The sequence below is a fragment of the Triticum dicoccoides genome, chromosome 5A, assembly GCF_002162155.2.
Source record: "Triticum dicoccoides isolate Atlit2015 ecotype Zavitan chromosome 5A, WEW_v2.0, whole genome shotgun sequence".
Lineage (NCBI taxonomy): Eukaryota > Viridiplantae > Streptophyta > Magnoliopsida > Poales > Poaceae > Triticum > Triticum dicoccoides.
In genome coordinates, this window is record NC_041388.1 from 179350877 (window position 1) to 179356626 (window position 5750).

The window sequence follows — 5750 nt, forward strand, 5'->3', positions numbered from 1 at the left end:
CCGCCGTTCGCCATAGCAGCCGTCTCCGGCCACCCCTCGCTCCCCCGACTAGCTCAGAAGCTCCGCCACAACCCCCTCTTCCTCCCCACCGCTCCACGGGCCTCCGGAAGCCCTGCATCGCCGCCACGTCGCCGTTCCCCTCTTCGGGCTCCGACCATCATCGCCGTCGAATTCGCCGTCTCCAGCGCGTCTCCGAGTCCGCTTCGACGCCCACTGCAACCGCGGTGAGCCCCCGAGTCGTTTCCCCCTTCTCCCCTGGTCTCTTTCGACCTCTAGGCCTTAGCCCCACCTTGGCCGAGACCTCCACGCCGCCGGCGATGTCGCCGTCGTGGCCACGGTCACCGTAGCGCCCAACCGAGCACACTATCGTGCTGCACGCCTCACTAGGAGCACGCAGCACGCACCAACGCCTCCCCAAACACCCTGCAACGCCGACTCCGACCGCACCCGAACTCCGGCCGCCGCTCACGAGCTCGCCGTCGACGGTACCGGCCACCCCAGGCTCGGCCACCACCATCGTTCAACGCGCGGGAGCAAGAGCTCTCCAACGAGCCCAAGAACGGCCTCGCCCGTGCCCTGTAGCGCGATCCCGCCTCGCGCCGCCGTCTCGGGCCTCGCCGGCGTCACGCCGCCGGTGGGTTTGACCCACTTTGACCACGGCAGGACCCCCCCTGAGTCCCTGACAGGTGGGCCCAGCCCTGTAGCTAATTAGGATTAGCGCTAACAACTGTTAGTTAACCCCCTGACACTGACTAGTGGGCCCCAGCGCCACTAATTAGTAATTAGGATTAATTTAACCCTGTTTAACCCCCCTGTCACTGACGTGTGGGCCCCACACGTCAGGTTTGACCTCAGCCAGCCGCAGTTGATCACTGACGTCATGCTGACGTCATGCTGGCGCAATAATTATATTTCTGGATTTAAATTAAATCAGGAAATTCCAGAATATTACTTAAACTTCAAAAATTCATAACTTTTATTCTGTAACTCCAAATTGGACAAATTATATATGAAAAATGATCAGAAAAATCCAATCTATCCATCTGTACTATTTTCATGCATGATCAAACAAGTTAAAGTGATGTTTTAAGCAGAACAAGGAAAAGCACTTTAAAAGGCCATGTTTGAGTTTGAAATTTGAATCTTTCATTCAAATTTGTTCAAACCCTTCTGGTTTTAGTTGCATTAGCCCAACACACTCATATTGCTATGTTTCATGCATGCATCATATTGTTGCACATTGTTTGGTGATGGTTGTGTATCGGTGTCCTTTGCGACAGGTTCTGCCTCCGAGGAGTACCGTGATTACCCTAACGAAGAACCGTATCAGTGCATCGAACCATCAGGCAAGCAACCAACCATTTGATCATATCGATACAATCCCATGTTCTCGCTCCTGCTCTCTTTTACTGCATTAAGACAACGCGATTCAAACTGCTGTGTGCTACGGTAGTTGAACCCATTTCCTCTGCATGACCTGTCATTGCCACAGTAACTAGATGAAACCCACTAGCATGTGTAGGAGTTGATTGAGCCCTATGTATGTGTTGTTCCTACCTTGCTATGCCTGCTATGCTTAGAGTCGTGTCAGGTCTGGTTCATCTGGGTGATGGGCTAGAGTGAAATGGTTATGTCGGTAATGAGAGTGGTGTGGTGAACACGATTTGGTAAAGGTATCGATGAGAGGCCATGTAGGAGTACATGGTGGGTTGTTTCATTGAAGCCGACCTTAAGCACTGAGATCTGTATGTGTGATTTAAGATACAGCTACTACCATGCATTGGGCCCTGAAATATGACCCCGCTCGACTTCTTATTCACCCTAGCTCTCTGTCCAGGAGTTGCAAGTAGTTTCTGGTGTTTGTAGCCTACTGGAGGCCGTGGACAGCGCTGACCGTAGGGGTGGGCTGTGATGCGGTAGGTACGTGGCACGGTGTACCGAATACCCGTTAGGTATCTCGGGAACCCTGTTCACATCGTTCGAGGCCGTATGGGAAACCTCGGCCGGACTCCCTGCGGATGGAACCTGGATAGGCGATAAACCTGGACTAGAGGCTTAAGTGTTTAGGTAGGTCGTGGTCTACACCCACGACCTACCTAAACTAACTACCCCCCCTGACACTGACCAGTGGGCCCCAGCGCCACTAATTCCTAATTAGGATTAAATTAACCCTGTTAAACCCCCCTGTCACTGACGTGTGGACCCCACACGTCAGGTTTGACCCCAGCCAGCCGCAGTTGACCACTGACGTCATGCTGACGTCATGCTGGCGCAATATATATATTTCTGGATTTAATTTAAATCAGGAAATTCCAGAATATTATTTAAACTTCAAAAATTCATAACTTTTATTCTGTAACTCCAAATCAGACAAATTATATATGAAAAATGATCAGAAAAATCCAATCTATCCATCTGTACTATTTTCATGCATGACTAAACAAGTTAACTTGATGTTTAATGCAGAACAAGGAAAAGCACGTTAAAAGGCCATGTTTGAGTTTGAAATTTGAATCTTTGATTCAAATTGGTTCAAACCCTTCTGGTTTTAGTTGCATTAGCCCAACACACTCATATTGCCATGTTTCATGCATGCATCATATTGTTGCACATTGTTTGGTGATGGTTGTGTATCGGTGTCCTTTGCGACAGGTTCTGCCTCTGAGGAGTACCGTGATTACCCTAACGAAGAACCGTATCAGTGCATCGAACCATCAGGCAAGCAACCAACCATTTGATCATATCGATACAATCCCATGTTCTCGCTCCTGCTCTCTTTTACTGCATTAAGACAACGCGTTTCAAACTGCTGTGTGCTACGGTAGTTGAACCCATTTCCTCTGCATGACCTGTCATTGCCACAGTAACTAGATGAAACCCACTAGCATGTGTAGGAGTTGATTGAGCCGTATGTATGTGTTGTTCCTACCTTGCTATGCCTGCTATGCTTAGAGTCGTGTCAGGTCTGGTTCATCTGGGTGATGGGCTAGAGTGAAATGATTATGTCGGTAATGAGAGTGGTGTGGTGAACACGATTTGGTAAAGGTATCGATGAGAGGCCATGTAGGAGTACATGGTGGGTTGTTTCATTGAAGCCGACCTTAAGCACTGAGATCTGTATGTGTGATTTAAGACACAGCTACTACCATGCATTGGGCCCTGAAATATGACCCCGCTCGACTTCTTATTCACCCTAGCTCTCTGTCCAGGAGTTGCAAGTAGTTTCTGGTGTTTGTAGCCTACTGGAGGCCGTGGACAGCGCTGACCGTAGGGGTGGGCTGTGATGCGGTAGGTACGTGGCCGGGTGTACCGAATACCCGTTAGGTATCTCGGGAACCCTGTTCACATCGTTCGGGGCCGTATGGGAAACCTCGGCCGTACTCCCTGCGGATGGAACCTGAATAGGCGATAAACCTGGACTAGAGGCTTAAGTGTTTAGGTAGGTCGTGGTCTACACCCACGTCGGCTTTCGATTGAAGTCTGCCGAGCACATGTCGTGTGCAGACGCTAAGTGGTGGAAACATGTATGAAGAAGTACACCCCTGCAGGGTTATCATAATCTATTCGAATAGCCGCGTCCGCGGTAAAGGACTACTTGGTTGCCTATACAGTTCATAGACAAGTAAATGGAAACTGCTAAAAGCCTCAAGATAAGTGTGAGTGCCGAGGATGGCTCTTCCGTAGGAAGACGGAGACGGATCCTCGGTAGTGTATTGAATTGGTGAGTAGTGGACTCGTGTGCGCAAAACCATTTCAAGTTGGAGTACCGTAGGATAGCCTAGCCAAGAGTCAAAGCTGGCTTGCTGCAATAACTCCACCAACCCTTCTTGATAACATGCATGTATGTAGGATCTGATGTAAGTCTTGCTGAGTACCCTTGTACTCATGTTGCTATAATCTACATTTTTATAGAAGACGCTGCAACCCCTTCTGATGGGTTCTATGTAGACGTTGACATCAACGAGTAGGCTAGAGACCCAGGTGGTGACCCTGAGCTTGTGAAGGACCACGTAGTATAGCTAGGCTTTCCAAGCCTCTTTTATTTTACTAGTTGTCTGTACTCAGACAAGTTACTTCCGCTGCTGGTTTGTATGACTGTATGACTTGTATGTTGGGTCGTGAGACCCGTACCTTTGTGTATGTTATGTATGGCTCCCTGAGCCTTAAATAAAGTACTTGTGTCGTAGAGTCATGTTGTGATGCTTTGTTGTATTTGCACATATCGAGCATATTGTGTGTATGATTGAAATGCTTGGTATGTGTGGGATCTGACTATCTAGTTGTTTATCTTTAGTAGCCTCTCTTACCGGGAAATGTCTCCTAGTGTTACCGCTGAGCCATGGTAGCTTGCTACTGCTCTGGAACAGTTAGGCTGGCCGGCATGTGTCCTTCTTCGTTCCTGTGTCTGTCCCTTCGGGGAAATGTCACGCTTTGAGTACCGGAGTCCTGTTAGCCCGCTACAGCCCGGTTTACCGGAGTCCTGCTAGCCCAGTGCTACAGCCCGGACCCACTTGCTGATGACCGACACGTTCGAAGCTGGGTCATGGATGCCTGTCCCTGTAAGTCTGTGCCACTTTGGGTTTACGACTAGTCATGTCAGCCCGGGCTCTTTATCATATGGATGCTAGCGACACTATCATATATGTGAGCCAAAAGGCGCAAACGGTCCCGGGCAAAGGTAAGGCGACACCCGTGGGGATACCGTGCGTGAGGCCGCAAAGTGATATGAGGTGTTACCGGCTAGATCGATGTGACATCGAGTCGGGGTCCTGACAGCGTTGGCATCAGAGCCGGACTGCCTGTAGGTTCTCCAAGCCAAACTGGTCGATGTTGAGTCTAGAAATTCTTTAGTTATATGTAGGGGAATTGATTGTGGGATGGAACGTAAGGCTCTTTTTACTCCTTTATCTCATGACATTCTGATCTGAGTCAGTCCATTCTTCCACCGGGGGTTAAGGAATTAGGATCCATTCTCTCTATCAGGATCACGTGTTACCAATCAGTAGTACCTTATAAGTTTGATGGATACAAGCCTAGTTCAGTTCTACTACCACATTATGTTGTTAGTATGGTTTCAGAACTTTGATATGATGATGTTGAGTGTGTACGAAATCCTTTGTCAAATGTCTCAAATCCCTCTTGAGCATTTACAGCTGTTATGCTGCCGAAATTTTGCTAGAAATTCTAATGCCTTTGCATTATGATTGTGCTTTCAGATGGCCACTCGCAACCTCAATCAAGTGGTTCTCCTGACTCGATGCCTAGATGTACCCGGCCATACTGCTAAGTTGGTCAGGGTAATGACTGAGGCTGGATACCGCTGGTATCCTGAGTACACGGTCGAAGAGCAATTCCGAGACTTTAATCAAAGCCAGTATCTCTGCACTGTCAGGATATTTCCATCTTATCCTGGATCCACCGAGCCCCTTCACTGCTCATATGGACTCGGGGTTACTATTGAGATGGCTGTGCAGGACGCCTCCTACTCTATGATGACCATTATGCGAGTCAAATCTGGTCTATTTCGGGACTCTGATTTCCGGTATATGCCAGGATCACTTCCGGGAGCACAAGGGTATCTTCAGGCTATTTATGCTGACCCCACTCAGGAGGATTCACGGACTCGCACCACTGCTGAGATGCTCGAGGATAAGGACCGTGAAAATCGGGATTTGAGGTTAGAGCTCTTCAATACCCGTGCTGACCACTGGGCCACTTTGACTCGGTTCGCACCGGCGGTGCAAGCTAGA